The 27,860-nt window shown below is 44.3% G+C and overlaps 1 pseudogene; it reads left to right on the forward strand.

Annotated features, from left to right (window-relative positions):
• LOC119315580 overlaps nucleotides 1-26,205 on the forward strand; it is a 39,916-nt pseudogene extending 13,711 nt beyond the window's left edge.
• The last annotated feature ends 1,655 nt before the right edge of the window (nucleotides 26,206-27,860 follow it).

A 27,860-nucleotide genomic window follows, 5' to 3' on the forward strand; every position in this document is an offset into this window, starting at 1 on the left:
ATCACAATCCCTATCTCTCGCATTACATTATTTGCCATTTGCCTCTCATTTTCCTCTCCCCCACTTCACCCTTGCCATTTTATTCGCCTCTCTCTCTCTCTATCCTCCCTCTCTATTTGCCTCTTTTCCCTCGCCATGTCAGAACCAAAAAGAGTTGGGGTTTCTCTCCCAAGTTCTAGTGCTTTAGACAATCCTGCTATCTTATCTAAACTCATAAATCGGAATGGTATAGAACAACTTGCCGGAGTTATCAATGAGAACCTTAGTAATTTTGATGAAGATGATTCTGGAATTTTTCGTTATTTACTTGATGAATCTTTGAAAGATGCTTGGGATAGGCTATTAAGGATCCGGGCTAGCTATGTACCCCAATATCAAATTGAGGTTTACTTAAAAAGCTTTTATGTTGGGTTACCCGCTTCGTTCAAACAAGTTTTAGATTCTATTTTCGAAGGGGGTTTCCTTGAATGGGACCCCATAGATACCTATGAGAGGATGAAAACTATATTTGGGCACCCCATTAATGAGAAAGCTGAAATCACATCTCTCTTGCTTTCTTACCAAAACGAATCTATTAAAGAGATAAAAGCTAGAATAGATACCAATTTCCGCAACATTCTTAATCTTTCTTCTACCATTAATGGACATGTACTTTGTCAAAATAGAAAGATTAATTCCATAGATAACAAGTTTGCTCTCTTTCTCTCTAAAACCAAAAATGGCAATACTTAGATCTACCCTCGCTTTTATGCCTAGCTAGGGGCGTTAAACGATAGCGCTTGTTGGGAGGCAACCCAATTTTATTTTTATTCCTTGCTTTTTGCTCCTGATTAGTAATAAATAAATTATTTAGCCTCTGTTTTGGTTGTGTTTTTTGTGTTTAATTAGTGTTTGTGCGAAGTAGAACCGTTGGGAAGACTTGGGGAAAGTCTTGTTGAACTTGCTGTAAAAAACAGAAACTTTAGGGCTCACGAGAACTGCTGTCATTTTTATTTGAAGAGTGCTATTGAGTTAATTCTTTTTGCAGATGATTAATAGATAAATTCCTCACCTCCAGCCATTTATTTTAGAATTGTTGGGGTTCCAGATCTTGCGCTAGCTACAGATTACTACAGACTGTTCTGTTTTTGATAGATTCTGTTTTTCGTGTGTTGTTTGCTTATTTTGATGAATCTATGGCTAGTAAAATAGTTTATAATCCATAGAGAAGTTGGAATACAGTAGGTTTAAAACCAATATAAATAAAGAATGAGTTCATTACAGTACCTTGAAGTGGTCTTTTGTTTTCTTTCGCTAATGGAGCTCACGAGTTTTCTATTTTGAGTTTTGTGTTCTGAAGTTTTCAAGTTTTGGGTGAATTCTTTTGATGGATTATGGAACAAGGAGTGGCAAGAGCCTAAGCTTGGGGATGCCCATGGCACCCCCAAGATAATCCAAGGACACCAAAAAGTCAAAGCTTGGGGATGCCCCGGGAGGCATCCCTTTTTTCGTCCACTTTCATCGGTTATTTACTTGGAGCTATATTTTTATTCACCAACATGGTATGTGTTTTGCTTGGAGCGTCTTGTATTATTTGTGTCTTTGTGTCTTAGTATGCCACAATAATCCTTGCTGTACACACCTTTTGAGAGATACATACATGAATTAAAATTTGATAGAATACTCTATGTGCTTCACTTATATCTTTTGAGCTAAGTAATTTTGCTCTATGTGCTTCACTTATATCTTTTGAGCGTTATAAGTTTGCTTTATGTTCTTCACTTAGATCTTTTAGAGCACGGTGGTGGATTTGTTTTAAATAAACTATTGATCTCTCATGCTTCACTTAAATTATTTTGAGAGTCTTAATAGCATGGTAATTTGCTTAATAATAATATGCTTGGTATTCAAGATTTGTGAAACTTTCTTTTGAGTGTGTTGAATACTAAGAAAAGATTGAAGCATGATAATTCTTTTGAGATATGGAGGTGATAATATTAAAGTCATGCTAGTTGAGTAGTTGTGAATTTAAAGAATACTTGTGCTAAAGTTTGTGATTCCCGTAGCATGCACGTATGGTGAACCATTATGTGATGAAGTTGGAGCATGATTTATTTATTGATTGTCTTCGTTATGAGTGGCGGTCGGGGACGAGCGATGGTCTTTTCCTACCAATCTATCCCCTAGGAGCATGCACGTAATACTTTGCTTTGATAACTTCTAGATTTTTGCAATAAGTATATGAGTTCTTTATGACTAATGTTGAGTCCATGGATTATACGCACTCTCACCCTTCCACCTTTGCTAGCCTCTCTAATACCGCGCACCTTTCGCCGGTATCATACACCTACCATATACCTTCCTCAAAACAGCCACCATACCTACATATCATGGCATTTCCATAGCCATTCCGAGATATATTGCCATGCAACTTTCCACCGTTCCGTTCATGACACATTCCATCATTGTCATATTGCATATCCCGGTACACCGTCGGAGGCATTCACATAGAGTCATATTTTATTCTAAGTATCGAGTTGTAAGAAAAATAAAAGTGTGATGATCATCATTATTAGAGCATTGTCCCAGTGAGAAAAGGATGATGGAGACTACGATTCCCCCATAAGTCGGGATGAGACTCCGGACGAAAAATAAATAAAAGAGGCCAAAGAAGCCCAAATAAAAGAGGCCATAAAAAAAGAGAAAAGGCCCAAATAAATAAATAAATAAATAAATAAATATATAATGATGAGAGAAAAAGAGAGAAGGGACAATGTTACTATCCTTTTACCACACTTGTGCTTCAAAGTAGCACCGTGATCTTCATAGTAGAGAGTCTCTCATGTTATCACTTTCATATACTAGTGGGAATTTTACATTATAAAACTTGGCTTGTATATTCCAATGAGGGGCTTCCTCAAATTGCCCTAGGTCTTCATGAGCAAGCAAGTTGGATGCACACTCACTTAGTTTCTTTTTGAGCTTTCATATACTTATAGCTCTAGTGCATCCGTTGCATGGCAATCCCTACTCACTCACATTGATATCTATTGATGGGCATCTCCATAGCCCGTTGATATGCCTAGTTGATGTGAGACTATCTTCTCCTTTTTATCTTCTCCACAACCACCATTCTATTCCACCTATAGTGCTATATCCATGGCTCACGCTCATGTATTGCGTTAAGATTGAATTTTTTTTGAAAAAGTTAGAGTATGAAACAATTGCTTGTCTTGTCATCGGGGTTGTGCATGATTTAAATATTTTGTGTGGTGAAGATAGAGCATAGCCAGACTATATGATTTTGTAGGGATAACTTTCTTTGGCCATGTTATCTTGAGAAGACATAATTGCTTTGTTAGTATGCTTGAAGTATTATTATTTTTATGTCAATATAAACTTTTGTCTTGAATCTTTCTAATCTGAATATTCATACCACAATTAAGAAGATTTGCATTGAAATTATGCCAAGTAGCACTCCGCATCAAAAATTCTCTTTTTATCATTTACCTACACGAGGACGAGCAGGAATTAAGCTTGGGGATGCCTGATACGTCTCCAACGTATCTATAATTTTTGATTGCTCCATGCTATATTATCTACTATTTTGGACTATATTGGGCTTTATTTTCCACTTTTATATTATTTTTGGGACTAACCTATTAACCGGAGGCCCAGCCCAGAATTGTTGTTTTTTTGCCTATTTCAGTGTTTCGAAGAAACAGAATATCAAACGGAGTCCAAACGGAATAAAGTCTTCAGGAACATGATTTTCTCACCGAACGTGATCCAGGAGACTTGGGCCCTACTCCAAGGAGTCAAAGAGGAGGTCATGAGGGTGGGGGCGCCCCCCTAGGGTGCGCCCCCTGCCTCGTGGGCCCCTCGATGCTCCACCGACGTACTCCTTCCTCCTATTTATACACATGTACCCCCAAACGATCAGAACAGGAGCCAAAAACCTAATTCTACCGCCGCAACTTTCTGTATCCACGAGATCCCATCTTGGGGCCTGTTCCGGAGCTCCGCCGGAAGAGGGCAGTCATCACGGAGGGCTTCTACATCATCCTAGCCCCTCCGATGAAGTGTGAGTAGTTTACCTCAGACCTCCGGGTCCATAGTTAGTAGCTAGATGGCTTCTTCTCTCTTTTTGGATCTCAATACAAAGTTCTCCCCCTCTTTTGTGGAGATCTATTCGATGTAATCTTCTTTTTGCAGTGTGTTTGTTGAGACCAATGAATTGTGGGTTTTTTTATTAAGTCTATCTATGAATAATATTTGAATCTTCTCTGAATTCTTTTATGTATGATTGGTTATCTTTGCAAGTCTCTTCGAATTATCCATTTGGTTTGGCCAAGTAGATTGGTAGTTCTTGCCATGGGAGAAGTGCTTAGCTTTGGGTTCAATCTTGCGGTGTCCTTTCCCAGTGACAGAAGGGGCAGCAAGGCACGTATTGTATCGTTGTCATCGAGGATAACAAGATGGGGTTTATTTCATATTGCATGAATTTATCTCTCTACATCATGTCATCTTGCTTAAGGCGTTACTCTGCTTTTAACTTAATACTCTAGATGCATGCTGGATAGCGGTCGATGAGTGGAGTAATAGTAGTAGATGCAGAATCCTTTCAATCTACTTGTCACGGACGTGATGCCTATATACATGATCATGCCTAGATATTCTCATAACTATGCTCAATTCTGTCAATTGCTCAACAGTAATTTGTTCACCCACCGTAGAATACTTATGCTCTTGAGAGAAGCCAGTAGTGAAACCTATGGCCCCCGGGTCTATTCTGATCATATCAATCTCCATCACTTTAATTTTGCTTTGACTTTTACTCTGCCTTTGCTTTTTTACTTTGCATCTTTATACCAAAATTACCAAAAATATTATATCTATCAGATCTCACTCTCGTAAGTGACCGTGAAGGGATTGACAACCCCTAATCGCGTTGGTTGTGAGTAGCTATCGTTTTGTGCAGGTACGAGGGACTTGAGCGTGGCCTCCTACTGGATTGATACCTTGCTTCTCAAAAACTAAGGGAAATACTTACGCTACTCTGCTGCATCATCCCTTCCTCTTCGGGGAAAACCAACGCAAGCTCAAGACGTAGCAGGATCACCCTCGCCGGGCTACGCCGACGGGGATGCGCACGGTGGGTTCAACCCAAACGTCACCTTCCCCCATGGATACCCGGCCTAGCGCATGCCCTCTCCCGCCTTCGCTGGCATGCAGTACCCTCCATACAACTACTCGCCGCCCGCCTACGCTTCCTCCCCGACGCCCCCACTCCATCGTGGCCCGCTGCCCTTCTCGCACCTCGGCGACACCGACGAGACCGAGGCCGACATTGACGACATCATCGCGGCAGGTTCGGCCGCGGTCGCCGCGTCTCCCGGGTTCGTCACCCAGGACGAGACGGTGGATCTCAGCGGTGGCATGGACGGCGAGCTCGGCTACGTCTACGGCGAGGACGAGCAGGAAGAGCAGGAGCAGGAGGAGGAGGACGAGGAGGAGGAGGAGGAGGAGGAGCCGGCGCCTGTTCTGGCGAAGGGGCGCAAGAAGAAGAAGCGGGCATCTAGGTCAGGCGAGCCGTGCATCAAGTGGGCGTCCAAGGAGGAGGAATGCCTCGCCGAAGCATGGAAAGTCGTCTGCCTCGACCCTACCACCGGCACGAACCAGAGCATCGAAATGTACTGGGACCGCATCAAGGCCGAGTTCGACGAGCGCAAGCTCGTCGACCCCTACTTCAAAGGCGTCTACATGCAGGGCGGCTCCAAGGCGATGGCGAACCATTGGGGGCGTATCCAGGGGCGTGCAACAAATGGCATGGGGTCGTCGAGGAGGTCGCGGCTCGCCCGGGAAGCGGCGCCAGCGTTGAGGATCAGGTATGCCATGCCGGTCTCCCGCCTCTCTTCGCTGTGTACGCCCGCCAACTGTTTGTTCCTCCGCGCAGTTGCTGCGCATGTTCGCCCTGTACCGGCAGAGCAACAGCGACGCCGAATTCAAGTATCTCCACGTCTACAAGCGCATTGATAAGTATCTCCGGCGCATCCTCGACAAGACCAAGGAGACCTACAAGCCGGATGCGCTGACCCCTGGCGCATCGGAAGGGCGGCCGGACGGCAACAAAGGTGCCAAGAAGGGGAAATACGCAGGCGCGGCTACCACTCGAGTGCAGGAGTCCATCGAGCACTGCCTCGCCGACGCGGATGCCCGGGCCGTCCTTCGTGAAGAGAAGACCGATGCACGGTGGTCGGCGTTCATGTCGACCAGCGCCGTCAAGCTCGACCTGCTCTGGACCAACGTCGCCGCGGAGAAGAGAAACACCGACCTGGCTTTCCTGCTTGGTACTTGGCGGAGCGCGGCCTCATCCTGAACCAGCTTCCCTCGACAGTGCCGCCGACGCCGACGCCCATGCCGACGCCACCGCCAAGCCCACGTGATGACGCCTCCAGACGCACAGCACCACCGAAGCCACACCGACACCGCCCAGTGCAGAAGCAGCTCCGACACCGCCAAACCCGCGCACGCCAACTCCGCCGACGCCTGGGGAAGAGCCCGCCGAATGATGCGTTGCGCACGCGAACTTCTGCCGCTCTATTTTTTGTACGCCGAACTATGACTTGCGATCGCCAGACTTGTGGCATCTTTTGTGAGCGGGAACGACCAAGTCCGAATTTTCCGCGTCCTAAGGGTGGCGCCTGGGGGCATGACTGGGAGCTAGGTCGCCCCCAGGGGCCGAACTTGCGCCGGTTCGCCCCCAGACCGCTCTTTTTTAGCACCCTGGGGGGCCGAACGACTGGAGATGCTCTTAGGTTGCAAGCGCGCACACCAGGGAACCAGGCTACCTCCGCCTGGGCTTGTGCGCATGCCCTGTCGGCTGCACTCCCGCCGGGAGCCCTGTACCATGCCTCGGCCATTGGCTTGGAGTTGCAACGTGGAGTCGCTCGAGTCGTGTCGCGTGTGAGCTGGCCGACCCGGCCGGACAGATTGAAGCAGACGACGCGAAATAAGTAAGGTCGCATCTGAAGGAAATATGCCCTAGAGGCAATAATAAAGTTATTATTTATTTCCTTATATCATCATAAATGTTTATTATTCATGCTAGAATTGTATTAACCGGAAACGTAATATGTGTGTGAATACATAGACAAACAAAGTGTCACTAGGATGCCTCTACTTGACTAGCTCGTTAATCGAAGATGGTTATGTTTCCTAACCATAGACATGAGTTGTCATTTGATTAACGGGATCACATCATTAGGAGAATGATGTGATTGACATGACCCATTCCATTAGCTTAGCACCCGATCGTTTAATATGTTGCTATTGCTTTCTTCATGACTTATACATGTTCCTATGACTATGAGATTATGCAACTCCCGTTTACCAGAGGAACACTTTGTGTGCTACCAAACTTCACAACGTAACTGGGTGATTATAAAGGTGCTCTACAGGTGTCTCCAAAGGTACATGTTGGGTTGGCGTATTTCGAGATTAGGATTTGTTGCTCCGATTGTCGGAGAGGTATCTCTGGGCCCTCTCGGTAATACACATCACTTAAGCCTTGCAAGCAATGCAACTAATAAGTTAGTTGCAAGATGATGCATTACGGAACGAGTAAAGAGACTTGCCAGTAACGAGATTGAACTAGGTATTGAGATACCGACGATCGAATCTTGGGCAAGTAACATACCGATGACAAAGGGAACAACGTATGTTGTTATGCGGTCTGACCAGTAAAGATCTTCGTAGAATATGTAGGAGCCAATATGAGCATCCAGGTTCCGCTATTGGTTATTGACTGGAGACGTGTCTCGGTCATGTCTACATTGTTCTCAAACCCGTAGGGTCCGCACGCTTAACGTTACGATGATAGTTTCATCATGAGTTTATATATTTTGATGTACTGAAGGTTGTTCGGAGTCCCGGATGTGATCACGGACTTGACGATGAGTCTCGAAATGGTCGAGACATAAAGATCGATATATTGGACGACTATATTTGGACACCGGAAAGGTTCCGGGTAAGATTGGGACAATACCGGATCACCGGGAGGTTATCGGAACCCCCCGGGAGGTATATGGGCCTTATTGGGCCTTAGTGGAAAGGAGGGGAAAGGAGCAAGGGAGGGCCCCCCCAAGCCCAATCCAAATTGGGTAGGCGGCCGACCCCCCATTTCCTTCCTCCCTCCTTCCTCTTCCTTCCCTCTCCTACTCCTAATAGGAAAAAGGGGAGTCCTACTCCCGGTGGGAGTGGGAGTAGGACTCCCCCTGGGCGCGCCACCCTCCTTGGCCGGCCCCCTCCTCCACTCCTTTATATACGGGGTAGGGGGCACCTCAGAGACACACCAATTGATCATTGATCTCTTAGCCGTGTGCGGTGCCCCCCTCCACCATAATCCTCGATAATATTGTAGCGGTGCTTAGGCGAAGCCCTGCGACGGTAGAACATCAAGATCGTCACCACGCCATCGTGCTGACGGAACTCATCCCCGACACTTTGCTGGATCGGAGTCCGGGGATCGTCATCGAGCTGAACGTGTGCAAAAACTTGGAGGTGCCGTAGTTTCGGTGCTTGATCGGTTGGGCCGTGAAGACGTACGACTACATCAACCGCGTTGTTATAACGCTTTCGCTTCCGGTCTACGAGGGTACGTAGACAACACTGTCCCCTCTCGTTGCTGTGCATCACCATGATCTTGCGTGTGCGTAGGAATTTTTTTGAAATTACTACGTTCCCAACAGTGGTATCAGAGCCAAGTTTTATGTGTTGATGTTATATGCACGAGTAGAACACAAGTGAGTTGTGGGCGATATAAGTCATACTGCTTACCAACATGTCATACTTTGGTTCGGCGGTATTGTTGGATGAAGCGGCCCGGACCGACATTACGTGTACGCTTACGCGAGACTGGTTCTACCGACGTGCTTTGCATGCAGGTGGCTGGCGGGTCTCAGTTTCTCCAACTTTAGTTGAACCGAGTGTGGCTACGCCCGGTCCTTGTGAAGGTTAAAACAGCACCAACTTGATAAACTATCGTTGTGGTTATTGATGCGTAGGTAAGATTGGTTCTTGCTAAGCCCGTAGCAGCCACGTAAAACTTGCAACAAACAAAGTAGAGGACGTCTAACTTGTTTTTGCAGGGCATTTTGTGATGTGATATGGTCAAGGCATGATGCTAAATTTTATTGTATGAGATGATCATGTTTTGTAACCAAGTTATCAGCAACTGGCAGGAGCCATATGGTTGTCGCTTTATTGTATGCAATGCAATCGCCCTGTAATGCTTTACTTTATCACTAAGCGGTAGCAATAGTCGTAGAAGCATAAGATTGGCGAGACGACAACGATGCTACGATGGAGATCAAGGTGTCACGCCGGTGACGATGGTGATCATGACGATGCTTCGGAGATGGAGATCACAAGCACAAGATGATGATGGCCATATCATATCACTTATATTGATTGCATGTGATGTTTATATTTTATGCATCTTATCTTGCTTTGGTTGACGGTAGCATTATAAGATGACCCCTCACTAAATTTCAAGATAAAAGTGTTCTCCCTGAGTATGCACCGTTGCCAAAGTTCGTCGTGCCCAGACACCACGTGATGATCGGCTGTGATAAGCTCTACGTCCATCTACAACAGGTGCAAGCCAGTTTTGCACACGCAGAATACTCAGGTTAAACTTGACGAGCCTAGCATATGCAGATATGGCCTCGGAACACTGAGACCGAAAGGTCGAGCGTGAATCATATAGTAGATATGATCAACATAGTGATGTTCACCATTAAAAACTACTCCATTTCACGTGATGATCGGTTATGGTTTAGTTGATTTGGATCACGTGATCACTTAGAAGATTAGAGGGATGTCTTTCTAAGTGGGAGTTCTTAAGTAATATGATTAATTGAACTTAAATTTATCATGAACTTAGTACCTGATAGTATCTTGCTTGTTTATGTTTGATTGTAGATAGATGGCCCATGCTGTTGTTCCGTTGAATTTTAATGCGTTCCTTGAGAAAGCAAAGTTGAAAGATGATGGTAGCAATTATATGGACTGGGTCCGTAACTTGAGGATTATCCTCATTGGTGCACAGAAGAATTACATCCTCGAAGCACCGCTGGGTGCCAGGCCTGCTGCTGATGCAACTGACGACGTTAAGAACGTCTGGCAGAGCAAAGCTGATGACTACTTGATAGTTCAATGTGCCATGCTTTACGGCTTAGAACCGGGTCTTCAACGGCGTTTTGAACGTCATGGAGCATATGAGATGTTCCAGGAGTTGAAGCTAATATTTCAAGCAAATGCCCGGATTGAGAGATATGAAGTCTCCAATAAGTTCTATAGCTGCAAGATGGAGGAGAACAGTTCTGTCAGTGAGCATATACTCAAAATGTCTGGGTATAATAATCACTTGATTCAACTAGGAGTTAATCTTCCGGATGATTGCGTCATTGACAGAATTCTCCAATCACTTCCACCTAGCTACAAGAGCTTCGTGATGAACTATAATATGCAAGGGATGGTTAAGACAATTCCCGAGCTCTTCGCAATGCTAAAAGCTGCGGAGGTAGAAATCAAGAAGGAGCATCAAGTGTTGATGGTCAACAAGACCACTAGTTTCAAGAAAAGGGCAAGGGGAATAAGAAGGGGAACTTCAAGAAGAATAGCAAGCAAGTTGCTGCTCAGGAGAAGAAACCCAAGTCTGGACCTAAGCCTGAAACTGAGTGCTTCTACTGCAAGCAGACTGGTCACTGGAAGCGGAAGTGCCCCAAGTATTTGGCGGATAAGAAGGATGGCAAGGTGAACAAAGGTATATGTGATATACATGTTATTGATGTGTACCTTACTAGAGCTCGCAGTAGCACCTGGGTATTTGATACTGGTTCTGTTGCTAATATTTGCCACTCGAAACAGGGACTACGGATTAAGCGAACACTAGCGAAGGACGAGGTGACGATGCGCGTGGGAAATGGTTCCAAAGTCGATGTGATCGCGGTCGGCATGCTACCTCTACATCTACCATCGGGATTAGTATTAGACCTAAATAATTGTTATTTGGTGCCAGCATTGAGCATGAACATTATATCTGGATCTTGTTTGATGCGAGACGGTTATTCATGCAATTCAGAGAATAATGGTTGTTCTATTTATATGAGTAATATCTTTTATGGTCATGCACCCTTGAAGAGTGGTCTATTTTTTATGAATCTCGATAGTAGTGATACACATATTCATAATGTTGAAGTCAAAAGATGCAGAGTTGATAATGATAGTGCAACTTATTTGTGGCACTGCCGTTTAGGTCATATCGGTGTAAAGCGCATGGAGAAACTCCATACTGATGGACTTTTGGAACCACTTGATTATGAATCACTTGGTACTTGCAAACTGTGCCTCATGGGCAAGATGACTAAAACGCCGTTCTCCGGTACTATGGAGAGAGCAACAGATTTGTTGGAAATCGTACATACAGATGTATGTGGTCCAATGAATGTTGAAGCTCATGGCGGATATCGTTATTTTCTCACCTTCACAGATGATTTAAGCAGATATGGGTATATCTACTTAATGAAACATAAGTAAAACATTTGAAAAGTTCAAAGAATTTTAGAGTGAAGTTGAAAATCATTGTAACAAGAAAATAAAGTTTCTACAATCTGATCGTGGAGGAGAATATTTGAGTTACGAGTTTGGTTTACATTTGAAACAATGCGGAATAGTTTCGCAACTCACGCCACCCGGAACACCACAGCGTAATGGTGTGTCCGAACGTCGTAATCGTACTTTACTTGATATGGTGCGATCTATGATGTGTCTTACAGATTTACCGCTATCGTTTTGGGGTTATGCTTTAGAGACGGCCGCATTCATGTTAAATAGGGCACCATCAAAATCCGTTGAGACGACGCCTTATGAACTATGGTTTGGGAAGAAACCAAAGTTGTCGTTTCTGAAAGTTTGGGGCTGCGATGCTTATGTGAAAAAGCTTCAACCTGATAAGCTCGAACCCAAATCGGAGAAATGTGTCTTCATAGGATACCCGAAGGAGACTGTTGGGTACACCTTCTATCATAGATCCGAAGGCAAGACATTTGTTGCTAAGAATGGACCCTTTCTAGAGAAGGAGTTTCTCTCGAAAGAAGTGAGTGGGAGGAAAGTAGAACTTGATGAGGTAACAGTACCTGCTCCCTTATTGGAAAGTACTACATCACAGAAACTGGTTTCTGTGACACCTACACCAATTAGTGAGGAAGCTAATGATGATGATCGTGAAACTTCAGAACAAGTTACTACTGAACCTCGTAGATCAACCAGAGTAAGATCTGCACCAGAGTGGTACGGTAATCCTATTCTGGAAGTCATGCTACTAGATCATGATGAACCTACAAACTATGAAGAAGCAATGGTGAGCCCAGATTCCGCAAAATGGCTTGAAGCCATGAAATCTGAGATGGGATCCATGTATGAGAACAAAGTGTGGACTTTGGTTGACTTGCCCAATGATCGGCAAGCAATTGAAAATAAATCGATCTTCAAGAAGAAGACTGACGCTGACGGTAATGTTACTGTCTACAAAGCTCGACTTGTCGCAAAAGGTTTTCGACAAGTTCAAGGAATTGACTACGATGAGACCTTCTCACCCGTAGCGATGCTTAAGTCTGTCCGAATCATGTTAGCAATTGCCGCATTTTATGATTATGAAATTTGGTAGATGGATGTCAAAACTGCATTCCTGAATGGATTTCTGGAAGAAGAGTTGTATATGATGCAGCCGGAAGGTTTTGTTGATCCAAAAGGAGCTAACAAAGTGTGCAAGCTTCAGCAATCCATTTATGGACTGGTGGAAGCATCCTGGAGTTGGAATAAACGCTTTGATAGTGTGATCAAAGCATTTGGTTTTGTACAGACTTTTGGAGAAGCCTGTATTTACAAGAAAGTGAGTGGGAGCTCTGTAGCATTTCTGATATTATATGTGGATGACATATTGCTAATCGGAAATGATACATAATTTCTGGATAGCATAAAGGGATACTTGAATTAGAGTTTTTCAATGAAATACCTCGGTGAAGCTATTTACATATTGGGCATTAAGATCTACAGAGATAGATCAAGACGCTTAATTGGACTTTCACAAAGCACATACCTTGACAAAGTTTTGAAGAAGTTCAAAATGGATCAAGCAAAGAAAGGATTCTTGCATGTGTTACAAGGTGTGAAGTTGAGTAAGACTCAATGCCCGACCACTGCAGAAGATAGAGAGAAAATGAAAGATGTTCCCTATGCTTCAACCATAGGCTCTATCATGTATGCAATGCTGTGTACCAGACCTGATGTGTGCCTTGCTATAAGTCTAGCAGGGAGGTACCAAAGTAATCCAGGAGTGGATCACTGGACAGCGGTCAAGAACATCCTGAAATATCTGAAAAGGACTAAGGATATGTTTCTCGTATATGGAGGTGACAAAGAGCTCATCATAAATGGTTACGTTGATGCAAGCTTTGACACTGATCCGGATGATTCTAAATCGCAAACCGGATACGTATTTACATTAAACGGTGGAGTTGTCTGTTGGTGCAGTTCTAAACAAAGCGTCGTGGTGGGATCTACATGTGAAGCGGAGTACATAGCTGCTTCGGAAGCAGCAAACGAAGGAGTCTGGATGAAGGAGTTCATATCCGATCTAGATGTCATACCTAGTGCATCGGGTCCAATGAAAATCTTTTGTGACAATACTGGTGCAATTGCCTTGGCAAAGGAATCCAGATTTCACAAGAGAACCAAGCACATCAAGAGACGCTTTAATTCCATCCGGGATCTAGTCCAGGTGGGAGACATAGAGATTTGCAAGATACATACGAATCTGAATGTAGCAGACCCATTGACTAAGCCTCTTTCACGAGCAAAACATGATCAGCATCAAGGCTCCATGGGTGTTAGAATAATTATTGTGTAATCTAGATTATTGACTCTAGTGCAAGTGGGAGACTGAAGGAAATATGCCCTAGAGGCAATAATAAAGTTATTATTTATTTCCTTATATCATGATAAATGTTTATTATTCATGCTACAATTGTATTAATCGGAAACTTAATACTTGTGTGAATACATAGACTAACAAAGTGTCACTAGTATGCCTCTACTTGACTAGCTCGTTAATCGAAGATGGTTATGTTTCCTAACCATAGACATGAGTTGTCATTTGATTAACGGGATCACATCATTAGGAGAATGATGTGATTGACATGACCCATTCCATTAGCTTAGCACCTGATCGTTTAGTATGTTGCTATTGCTTTCTTCATGACTTATACATGTTCCTATGACTATGAGATTATGCAACTCCCGTTTACCGGAGGAACACTTTGTGTGCTACCAAATGTCACAACGTAACTGGGTGATTATAAAGGTGCTCTACAGGTGTCTCCAAAGGTACATGTTGGGTTGGCGTATTTCGAGATTAGGATTTGTCGCTCCGATTGCCGGAGAGGTATCTCTGTGCCCTCTCGGTAATACACATAACTTAAGCCTTGCAAGCAATACAACTAATAAGTTAGTTGCAAGATGATGTATTACGGAACGAGTAAAGAGACTTGCCGGTAACGAGATTGAACTAGGTATTGAGATACCGACGATCGAATCTCGGGCAAGTAACATACCGATGACAAAGGGAACAACGTATGTTGTTATGCGGTCTGACCAATAAAGATCTTCATAGAATATGTAGGAGCCGATATGAGCATCCAGTTTCCGCTATTGGTTATTGACCGGAGACGTGTCTCGATCATGTGTACATTGTTCTCGAACCCGTAGGGTCCGCACGCTTAACGTTACGATGACAGTTTCATTATGAGTTTATATATTTTGATGTACCGAAGGTTGTTCGGAGTCCCGGATGTGATCACGGACTTGACGAGGAGTTTCGAAATGGTCGAGACATAAAGATCGATATATTGGACGACTATATTTGGACATCGCAAAACCAGGTAAGATTGGGACAATACCGGATCACCGGGAGGTTATCGGAACCCCCCGGGAGGTATATGGGCCTTATTGGGCCTTAGTGGAAAGGAGGGGAAAGGAGCAAGGGAGGCCCCCCCCCAAGCCCAATCCGAATTGGGAAGGGGGCCGGCCCCCCTTTCCTTCCTCCCTCCTTCCTCTTCCTTCCCTCTCCTACTCCTAATAGGAAAAATGGGAGTCCTACTCCCGGTGGGAGTTGGACTCCCCCCTTGGACGCCCCACCCTCCTTGGCCGGCCCCCTCTTCCACTCCTTTATATACGGGGGCAGGGGGCACCCCAGAGACACAACGATTAATCATTTATCTCTTAGCCGTGTGCGGTGCCCCCCTCCACCATAATCCTCGATAATATTGTAGCGGTGCTTAGGCGAAGCCCTGCGACGGTAGAACATCAAGATCGTCACCACGCCGTCGTGCTGACGGAACTCATCCCTGACACTTTGCTGGATCGTAGTCTGGGGATCGTCATCGAGCTGAATGTGTGCAAAAACTCAGAGGTGCCGTAGTTTCGGTGCTTGATCGGTCGGGCCGTGAAGACGTACGACTACATCAACCGCGTTGTTATAACGCTTCCGCTTCCGGTCTACGAGGGTACGTAGACAACACTCTCCCCTCTTGTTACTGTGCATCACCATGATCTTGCGTGTGCGTAGGAATTTTTTTGAAATTACTACGTTCCCCAACAGGATCGAGGTAGCGCCAGCCTTCCGATTCCGTTCGTATGCGCGGCCTACGCGCATGGAGGGAGAGCCGCGCTGCTGGAGCATGTAGCTGCAGTTTGCCTTCGTCGCCCTCCCGTGGTCGGCCTCTGTGCATAGTCGATGAGGCCGAGGATGGTCGCTACGGGTTGATGAAGTTTGTGCCGGCGCGTCCCGGCCGACTGTTCGGATCTACATGTCGATGTCCGAGACCGTCCCGCCCGGGGAGCACGTGGGGCTCGTCTGTCGTCGAAGAAGTCGCTCGGTGAAGAGCTAGCTGGGGCGGTCGTGGCGGGTTCAACACTCACCGATGTGTCGCCCATCGCGGGAGGTTGGCGACGCTCGGCCACCGTTCGAAGAACCGATCTGCTGGATTTCAAAGGATCGATCAGATTTATTTGGAGGCTAAAGAAAAAACAATCTACTAGAATTTTGGTATTGATCTACTCTACGGGGTCATCTAATGATGGAGACTCAAAAATTGGATCTAAACTATGAGACCGATCTAATATTTGATTGATCGAGTGCTGAGCCCCCGAGGAGAAGAGATTAATCTCCCTGGAGGCGGCACGCGTTGCGGAAGTGGTGAGTGGTCCTAGGATCGGCGTCGTGAGACTAACCGCTCTAATACCATATAGAAATTATGGATGTCTAGAAATATTGTGTTTTAATGATATGACCCTCGTATGGGGTATATATAGGAATACAAGAGGGGTAGAGACTTGGAGTACAAGATAAGTTACATGTAGTTTAAACTAATTCTATCTCTATCTTCTTATCTCTAAGTTAAACCCAATTATATTTCTAACATCCCAACCTCTGCAAATAGTCATGTGAAATTATGAAAGGGCTTCGACTCCCTGATCCACATCTAACTGGGAATGCTCTGTTGGATTTAATTCATGAGAAATTGATGCTTTGGAGAAGCGCAAGAGTGGTGAACTTGGAGTGATAGGGAAAATATGGTATAACACGGGGTACGATGTATCTACCATCGGGGAAAAATCAACTTAAAAGCTGACTTCTAGAAATAGAAACAATAGAAAATTTTCAGAAAGGGGTGAAATGGCCTGTGTTAATAGTTCTTGCGGGCAAAGTGAACAAAAAAGTATGATAGGGAATTATGAAATGTTTTTGGGTGAATAAATGGACTTTTACTTGCTTAGTTGATATATAACTTTCTGTTTATTTGTGTTTTTCTCAGAGAACTTTTCTACGGCATAAACTTCCTAGTGAAAAGAACATAGATATATAGTTTCCACTACTATGAAAAGGAAAATTCTCATTGGGCCATGCATGGAATCCTCAAGCGCATGTTCACTCTTTGTATGGCCAATATTTCTTAACTGTATCAATTTCTGATTACCAAATAACTTTATGTCTTTCTATGAAGCTTGTTTGGACGCAATGATGTTAACGGAACCTCCAAATTGCTTCTTCCTCAATGGATATTGCCTGAGGCATCCACCTACTCGCATGTTCCAAATTTTCTCTTTGAAGTTGACTGAAATTATAGCTGATGATGGGTTAGTACAGTTGTACGGATACATAGCAGTCCGGGATCACCTGGATGCAATGCTTAATTATATCGTCAGATTTACTAGGGATGATCCCATCATTGTGGAGAAGGTGCACACCCATACTTATTTGCAATTTTATCAAGAAATGAGTCTATCTAACTGCCCCAAGTATTGATGTACGTCTACTTAACCCCCGCAAAGTATAAAACCAGAGATTTCGCCCGTTAACGTATTAAATACTATCTTCACCTTTTGTGCCAGTTTGGGATGTATTGTTTGCCCACATGGACGTTACGTGGATGCTGCCATATGGGGAAAACCACTTACTAAACTGACCCTGGAAAATGGTTTAAATTTTGTACAATGTTACTTCAGGGAGTTAGGCTGACGAAGTTCGATACTTGATGTTTTTTTGCTACTTTATTATACTTGAGTGGGCTAACTAGATTTATTTGTTATTTCAAATTACCTTTTTTATTCAGTTTCACATGCAAAGAACTGATCAGATGGACCATACACACTTTCGATAGCCTACTACAACTACTTAATCTCTTTGATGCTTCCATGTGATTAATTTGTCCAAGAGAGCTGAATAACACTTTGGATTTTATAAGTCACTCACTACCGAAAATTGCTTTTGGAGGCCGAGCTACATGGAGGGCTCCATTTGCAATTTTCAAAATTCATATTTCTAAGTTTCAAAAACATCTGAAAATAATAGAGAGATACATGAAGGCATAACACACATGTTTGTAAATTTTCAGAACGAAATACGTTGAAATGAGGGCTATGCAAAAAAGGGCTTTTTTAGCACATGTTACTATTCATCCTCAAAGTGCATGAATTTTTCTTTTTTGTACAGGTTGCATTTCAACGTATTTCATTCTAAACTTTTACACACATACACATCACATCCTTGTCTACTTGTACAAAAAAATCAAAATTTTCAAACTAAAAAGTTCAAATTTTGATTATTTTTTCCCCAAACATTTCGGCCTTCATGGAGGCCGAGCTCCAAAACGCCTCAGTCACTACTATACCAGTATGATATTGTGAAATCCTGATGTACTATGAAAATAGTTCTAAATTATGAAACTATAAGAGTATCACTTGTCCCAATAAACTCAAATATTACTCTTTTCAGTTTGTTTATAGGTATATGAAGATGCATAGATGAATGATCCCATCACTACTTTTTTCTCTACTTTTTATTCCTTTCAACAGGTTTATGCAATTAAACATTTGGCATTTAAATACAAACCAAATAACTTGACGGGGCCATTTTCCTTCTCTAACACAATCATGCATTTTTTTAATTATTTAGTTTGGATGGTGAAATCCTTTATGTTCTCATCCTTATGCCTTTGGTTCGTATTAGCACTTTGCATTAGAGGCAATTTTTTATAGGTTTGCAACTGGACATTTAGCACTTCCTTTTGTTTGCTTTTTCTTCTGTCCTTGTGAAAACACTGGTGGTTTGTTTAATGGAAATCTATGAGGCATGCTCGTTGTTTGAAAAGAAAACAATGCTCCAGCTACATCAGTTGCACAATATTCTTACAAGTTGAATATCACAATGAATTGTTTAGCTTTAGATATTTCTTGTTATAAATGAAAACTACTAAATAATGATGATAATATTATAGGGTTCTCTCACCACCATTGAAAGATCGTGGATGTCGCCTAGAGAGGGGGGGTGAATAGGTGCTTTAAAAAAATTACGGTTTAGGCTTGAACAAATGCGGAATAAACCTAGCGGTTAATTTGTCAAGCACCAAACCTACAACAACTAGGCTCACCTATGTGCACCAACAATTTATGCTAAGCAATATAAACTACTAGGTGATAGCAATATATATGACAAGAAACAATTTGGCTATCACAAAGTAAAGTGCATAAGTAAAGGGCTCGGCTAAGAGATAACCGAGGAACGCGGAGACGACGATGTATCCCGAAGTTCACACCCTTGCGGATGCTAATCTCCGTTTGGAGCGGTGTGGGGGCACAATGCTCCCCAAGAAGCCACTAGGGCCACCGTAATCTCCTCACGCCCTCGCACAATGCAAGATGTCGTGATTCCACTAAGGGACCATTGAGGGCGGTCACTGAACCCGTACAAATGGAAACCCTTGGGGGCGGTCACCAAACCCGTACAATTTGGCAACCCTTGAGGGCGGTCATCGGAACCCGTCAAATTGCTCGGGGTGATCTCCACAACCTAATTGGAGACCCCGACGCTTGCTCGAAGTTCTACACCACAATGATTGAGCTCCGAACACCACCAACCGTCTAGGGCGCCCAAGCACCCAAGAGAAACAAGCTCAAGGGTATCAAGCACCCAAGAGTAATAAGCTTCTCAACTTGTAACTTCCACGTATCACCGTGGAGAACTCAAACCGATGCACCAAATGCAATGGCAGGGGCACACGGAGTGCCCAAGTCCTTCTCTCTCAAATCCCACCGAAACAACTAATGCTAGGGAGGAAAATGAGAGGAAGATCAAGACAGAGAACACCAAGAACTCCAAGATCTAGATCCAAGGGGTTCCCCTCACATAGAGGAGAAAGTGATTGGTGCAAATGTGGATCTAGATCTCCTCTTTCTTTTCCCTCAAAAACTAGCAAGAATCCATGGAGGGATTGAGAGTCAGCAAGCTCGAAGAAGGTCAACAATGGGGGAAGAACACGAGCTCAAAAGATAGGGTTGAATGGGGAAGAAGACCCCCTTTTATAGGAGCTCCCGAATTCAATCTTATGTGCTCAGTCCGCGCATGAGCGGTACTACCGCCCAGGGGAGCGGTACTACCGCCCGGGCGGTAGAACAAGAGAGCGGAGCAAAACAGAGGGCGAGGCAGAGCCATATGAGTGGCACTACCGCTGGAGTCGGCGGTACTACCGTAGGCCGCAGCGGTACTGCTGCTTGGCACAGCGGTACTACCGCTGGGACCGTGCACAGCGCCTACCACGAGCATAGGGGAGAAAGAACAAGGAGGAGGGCCATTGAGCGGCACTAGGGGCGGTGGTAGCCGTGGTACTACCGCACACGAGCGGTACTACCGCTCCTACTGTCGCTGAACCCGACACGAGAAAACCACGTCTCGAGTTGAGGCGGTACCAGCACGGAACCGGAGCCGTACTACCGCTTATGGCCATAGGCTGTACTACCGCAGTGGGATAGCGGTACTACCGCTTGTGGCGATACGCGATACTGCTGCTCCGGCCCAGCGGTACTACCGCTGGCGCCATCCTTATGCCACTTCCACGAAAACAAGTATACTCCAAGGAAAACCAGAACTGCCAAAACTTCTGCAAATGAGCTCCGAATTTAGCAAACTCAAGCTTGTTGGATACAAGACGACAAGTAGCATCAAAATAGCGAAACCTCCAAAAAGGAAGAACCGACATAACCTCCAACATCGAAAACATCATAGAAGATGCACGTGAACTCCGTTTTCGATGAAAACGAGCTTGTCATGAAAATGACCATAAGCTCCAAATCTCACAAGGAGAAGAACCAAACAAGAACCAAAAAAGATGATGCAAGGATGCAATGGTTTGAGCTCTCTATGAACGATACGGTCAAGCTACTCATCGAGAGCCCCCCTTGATAGTACGACAATCGATCCTATAACCCGGTCTCCCAACTACCACCATAGGACCGGAAAAATAGAAAACCTATCAAGGGAAAACCTTTGGCTTGCACATGGTCCACTTGACCTAGATGATGACGATCTTGATTCCCTCAAGTTGGACCACCTTTCTTGATTGCGTTGGCTCGATGAAGACTAGTTGATTGCTCCCCATACTCCATTATGGGTGAGCCACTCTTCCGCACATCTTCATGAATCAATTGTTACCACAATGGACGGCAAGCTTCAAGCATTTGATCTCTTCATGATGCTCCACTTGAACTTGCACACCGCAACCTAACCCCACAAAGAACTCTCAAGAAGACCATGGGTTAGTACACAAAGCGTAATTGACAATGCTTACCATACCATGGGATCACTTGATCCCTCTCGGTACATCTTCTACGTTTTGTGGGTTGATCAACTTGATTCACTCTTTGACTTAGTCTTGATCAACCTCTCACAAGACCAATCTTTAGGTAATTCCTTGAATAGCACATTGGTCGACACAAACTCTCCTTCAAACCGACACATGTACTCCAAGAAAAGCCTATGGACAAAACCTTCAAATATAACTCAAGGCAACCATTAGTCTATAGAGATTGTCATCAATTACCAAAATCAAACATGGGGGCACCGCATGTTCTTTCAATCATGACTGGCCCTAAAAGAGGGATATAATTTTGTGATGAAATTGCAATTGAATATGACTTGAGGATCAAGGTGGCTGAACAAGCAAAGCATGATCTACAGATGATCGGTGGTGCATCAATCATTGGTAGAGTGGACACATCGCACCGTCACACACTCAGAAGACGCATCCATGGCGACTGTGGCGCAGTTGACATATCAATATCTCATCTTGAACATGCCGTTGAGGCGACTGTAGAAGTTCTCGTATCAGAAGTGCAAAAGGGCTTCCATTTGTGTCTTGGTTGTTTTACGAGTGGATCAAACGGAGAAATCCGACTCTTCGATGGTACCATTGGCAAGTCACGATTCTTAAAGAGGTATGTGGTTGCTGTAGCCGTACGTTCTTGGATGGAGTTGAAGTTAAAGGTAGGCTCAGAGTCATCAAATTCTACTGAACACTATTGTTCCTTCCGAGCGGACATCCATGTGCTTACTACTCAAAAGATAAAGACTAATCATGCATTAATCTCGGTGAACGTAACTTGGTCCCCTTTGCCTCCAGCTATGTTTGCCTAGTACATGTAAACCTTACACACTTTAATTCTTTATACTCCCTCGGTAAAGAAATATAAGAGTGTTTGGATCACTAATGTTAAAGCACCAATAGCTCCGTGATCACAACTAAAATGCTTTGGAAAGTAAACCCATACGAATATGCTAAATATGGTGCCCACCTGTTAGGAAATGTAGGTACCATCATTGTTTTTTTTCATACTACATGGTGTATTACCCCCATGTCATTTCATGATAATTTAGATAGTTTTTGTCTTACTAGAAACTATGGACTCCTTTATATATGAAATATGTAGGCATTACAAATAAAAACTATGCACTCGCTTGCATTTTCATAAATTTGCAAACGTAAAAAACATGATGTAACATATACATATTGATTTTGCGGCACAAGCTAAAGTAGTTCATGAACAGAACTGGAATATGAAATTGGCTCTCGCCTCGTTTGCGCGGAGTTCACTTTTCTTGTCACTGAGTATGTTTTTCGGTCAGGGAAGGTTACACATATCAACCCGCGACTTTTCACAATAGAATACCAGATGTATTTACTTCCATGTGTGTTTCATGATAATTCAGGTAATATACATCGTAGGCGTACCCATTTGTGACCTTTTTCATATAGTTTGCTTTGGAAAATCTTGATTTACTAGTAGAAGGCCCGTGCGTTGCCACGGGCCTTTTAAATTTTTTGCTGGTTGCATATGTAAATATAATGCACTTCAAATTTAATATGTATAGAAAAAAATTACAGTAACAAACCAAAAATGTGATTGATGCAATGTATTTCCATTATCCCACTTCACTTGCATCAACATTATTTCACTTCAGTTGCAATGAACTTACATTAAAAAAAATGTAATTTGTCGACATATGCATAGGGAGCAATGATTCAACTACTGATTTGCTATATGCTAAGATCTACTTGATGCTCTTATGATATTCCCCTACAATACCAGGTATATTGTCTTCAGCTTCATTCACGCAGTACTTGAGCAAATATAATAAAAAATCATTGACTTGTAACCATCCTGCACAAGCACTATATGTAGTTAGCATGAAGATTTCACTTGAAAATGTAAGAATGTGCAAACATAGAGTACTCACCCTGTAAATTGGATGAACCAATTTTTTACCATTCCACGATAGCATATTGAAATAAAAAACAAAGTAACCAAACACATTTCTGCAATAAATAAACTATTAGTATCTCAAATATAATGATGATACTAGCAAGATGCCCGTGCATTGCATGGAACATTAAGATGCATTTTTTATAAAACACCTGTTGTGATTGACCCATGCGGAAGTAATCCCATGTGTAAAGACTAATGGTATCTCGAGAAAGAGAGATAAGGTGAGGAGGAGTGGAGCGTGGTGGTGATTGGTGGTCGGACTGAGCGGAGGCATGGGGATGGACGACGCCGGCAGCGGCCACCATGCCAGATTATTCCTGAGGCTTTTCTTTTTTAATTGCTCAACAATGAGGTTGTGGGAGATAAGGATGAACGAGAAAATGTCTTATCTGCAAATATGGAGAGAGGTACGGGTATCTTTTTGCAAAATTGTCATAGTTTGCTTTCTATCCGTTAGATATAAATCGGACGGTCTATATTGTAAAATGACAGGCACACCATCATCATCAACTCAGATTTTTTTATAAGAATAGAGAAATAATTGAATGTATCTTGAATATGAAAATAAAATAGATAAATATACTTGCCTGTGCTTGTTGGAATACCAGCCGGTAGAGAATATAAGTTGCCAAACGCTATTTCAGATGCGTTGCTGAAGTCCCTTGAAAATTTCAGTAATTTCAATATCTCATAGTTTTATTGTCTATCAATTGGATGTAGTGTCCAAAATATATAATGAACTGGCCAAAGAATACATTGGCCAGCCGCTAGAATGCAAGCACGTGATCGCTTTAAGCTGAGTGGGTCGCAGCATGTTTTTCTTTGAGTGGAGTGGGTGGCATCCCGCTTTGGAGTAACGTAGGACATTTTCTAGATCACTTGTTTGGCTATTCTTCTCAAAAGAATTTTCGCTATTTCAAGAATATTTGACAATTCTATCATGGCACGATAGCCACTGCTCTCAGTCAGGTCCGGGCCCATAGGTGTGTTATAAATGTGCGGCACGCACAGGGTCCATAAATTTGAGGGGCCCCAAATATTTATAGGCCTTGTATGTATTTGTTTTTTTAAGTTGTTCTAATGGGCTGCTGGGCGCTGGGCCGCTGCCCGCTGGCGTCCGCGCTGCGAACCAGCCTGCTGCGCTGCTCTCGATGACTCCGTCCAACGCGCACCTGCTTGATTTTTCTCGTCGGTTGTCCAGGGGATCGTCTCATCTCATCAAAAAAGAAAAAGAAAAAAGAGTATCATCTGGACGGGAGTTAGATGGATCTCAACGCAAAACAGCGATTGCGCCGACGCCGTAGCTACCGTCTCACGGCTTTCATGCTTCGAGTGCTTCACGTAACCGGGAGTTGAATATGTATGTTTTTATATACACAATTATTATGTAAACATTATATTATATACACTATAAACTTTTTCTGCGATTTGGACGGGAGTCTCACGCCGTAGCTACCATCTGGACGGGAGTTAGTTCTTTTTTTCTAGTTTCGCACAGGGCTCCGGATTTTACCGGCCCGTCCCTGCTCTCAATTCACAAGGGAATGAAAGAGGAAAAGCAGCCACTCATATCTGTTCTAGAAAAATATGAACAGCCTCCCGCAAAAAGGAAAAGCAACTCCTCGTCTCTCACCACACAAGCACATCACACATCCCTTATCCCCGCCGCACAAGGCACAACTTCAGAAACTCACATGGCGTAATCTCCACCTTCCCACCATGCCACTCGACTCTTGTCCTACCACATCATCGTCCGCCGGCTCCTCTCCCCACCAACCGTCGCCTCCTCTCCCTGCCACGATGCCAACCACTGCCTCCTCTCCCCATCCATGTGTTGATCTGTAGCCTAGATCAGCGACAGTTGCTGGCCTCAATTCTATTGCCTGCAGGTAGTGGCTGGTCGACCACGCCCGACAGAGGAAAGCAGCAACGGTGCCGTAGGTAACAGGCATTGACGACGTTGGTGGCGCTAGAAACAATGCCACCAAACATGAGCGGCGACCTTGACCAAGCTTCCTATAGGGTAGTTCTTTCCCTTTCTTATCATGTTTTGTCTGCGTTCTCGAATGAATTATTCATATTCAACAAACGTAAACAAAAAGAAATCACATGTACTCCTGTCTCTTAAATAAAAAATCTGCAGCAAACTTGCAGTGAACTTCAAGGCTGATAGTGAATTTAATTGTTTATAGGACGAATGCAGAAAGAATTTCTAAGAGATAGTAACAACTTACATGAAGTAGTCCATTGTTAATTGGAAATGAATGCTAATATGGCTCAAAGATGCAATAGAACAAATGAAGGGTTGCATTGAATATCAAATAGGACAACTCTAAGTAGTCTATTATCACAAGTTGTTTAGGCCCTAGATCCCAAGCAGCAGTTCTAACAGGAAGGGAATAAAGTGAACCAACTTCACAAGAAACAACAATATTGGATTTCTATTTATGCCATTTGTAGTGGTAAGCTTCATTTTGCTCAATGGCTATATTATCTGAATATTGTGAGGAAAATTTAAGATATATTCCATATATTTTTTCATGAGAGGATGAGTTCTTCCAACGGAGAGAATATATTCATACTGACCAAGAACTGAATCCATGATTACACTGGATAATGCAAAATACACTTTTGCTTCGGTACACCCCCCCTAAACACAAGAAGGGCTGAGATTGCTCGATACCCATTCGTAATCAGGGGCATGATGGCCATATTATGAAAAAGAGGCCACCCGCCGCCCGCCCCACCCGCGTCTTATACGTAGACGAATACATTCGTACAGAAACAAGAAGTGCAGGGCTCACGTGAACAAAATGCAGGCTCTCTTAGGCCGCCGTGACTGGCCTGCCCGGCCCGTTTTCGTCTGCGCCGCTGCCCATGCTGCCGCGCTACACGGACTGCGCCGCTGCCCTGCCTGTTCCGCTTCGGCCTGCGCCGGTGCCGCACTGCGCCGCCAGACCCGCAGCCGCGCTACACCGCCGCTCCGCTGCCGCGACGCACCGCTGACCCTTTGCCCCGTCGCCCCGCTGACCGCCGTCCTCCCACACCCCCGATGGGTCGCCTGTCCCGCCTAGAGAACGAGCGCCGGACGGTTTGTTCACCCTTTTCTGCTTCTACCCACAAAAACAAACCTTGGTATATCTTGGGAATGGAAAGTTTTGCATCTCATGGAGCATGGGATCCGGTAACCAGCAGGCGCCCCTGTCGCAGATCCGATTAGGGTCACAGAAGAGGCGTCTCCTCCCTTGGCGCCTCTTCTCACGCAAGCAGAAACCACCCCGGCCGGCGCCTCTTCTCACGACGCACACACCCAACCCAAACCCTAGATCATTTCTGCTGGCGGCACAACTCTAACCGGCGCGATGCTTCGCGGGCATGGCTATTTCGCTCACTTCGCCGGTTCCGATGACTCTGACTCCGATGGCGGCGAAGACGGCGGCGGAAACCGCGGCGAGCCCATAGTGGTAGATCTGATTAGCAACGAGGAGTAGTTTGATTTATTTTAGTGCTTTTTACTTCTGAATGTAAAATTTCATCCAACGAACCATGTAAAATATCGTAATGAGTAATGGAATGTTCGAATAATTTTTAGTTATTTATTAGTGTCGTGGATTGCATTGCAATTTGGTAGAAATATGTATGAAAGAACGAACGAGCGGTCGTTAAACATGACGAAAACTTGCAAAAATTTGTTTTGTACAAATCGATCTTCATTGCCGAAATGGAAAGTTTTATATGCATTTGATCGACGAAAAAAAACATTGCATCACGTGCAACCAATGTTTTAGTGTTTTTTTCTCCGGGAAAATCCTAGGAAATCCATCGAGCGCAGGAGAAGGATGCAAATTGGCGTGCGTGCTGTCGATGTTGATGACAACGTGTGGAAAAAGTTTCGGGCCATTTGGCGGTGTTGAAAAAAAATACTCCTTCGGAACCCCCCTCCGAAAGACCGAAACGGTGCTGGTTGCACATGGTCTACGTGATCGCATGCATGCAACTGCACCAGACTGTGCAGACATGTGGGTACGGGCAACGTAGGCCACCACGCAAGGTTGGAATGAAATCGGACACCAAACGAACGTTGCATCACGTCCGGCCACTGTTTGAGGTCTTTTTCACCGGGAAAATTGTAGAAAATGCATTGACCATCGGAAAAATATGCAAATTGGCGCGCGTGATGCCGATGGTGATGCCAGCGTGTAGAAAAAGTTTAGGGCCGGTTGGCGGAGTCAAAAGAAAAACGTACTTGGAACCCCTTCCGGTAGACCGAAACCGTGTTGGTATCACATGCACTAGTAGAAACAGGCCTATTGTCCCAGTTCGTAAGGGCCTTTTGTCCCGGTTCCTAAACTGGGACTAAAGGGTCGTTACTAATGCCCTGTCCCTTTAGTCCCGATTCAGTCCAGAATCGGGACAGATGGGCCTCCACGTGGCCTGTGCGCGGAGCCCAGGCAGGAGGGCCTTTGGTCCCGGTTGGTGGCACCAACCGGGACCAATAGGCATCCACGCGTCAGCATTTCTGTGGCTGTGGTTTTTGTTTTTTTGAAAGGGGGGGTTTGGAGGTTTTGGGGGGTTAATTTAGGTATTTCATATATTGTGTTAGCTAGCTAATTAATAGAGAGAAGTGTCCTCTCTTATGTCCGTGCTTGGTCGACGCTACG

The sequence above is a fragment of the Triticum dicoccoides genome, chromosome 6A (assembly GCF_002162155.2).
Source record: "Triticum dicoccoides isolate Atlit2015 ecotype Zavitan chromosome 6A, WEW_v2.0, whole genome shotgun sequence".
In the NCBI taxonomy this organism is placed as follows: domain Eukaryota; kingdom Viridiplantae; phylum Streptophyta; class Magnoliopsida; order Poales; family Poaceae; genus Triticum; species Triticum dicoccoides.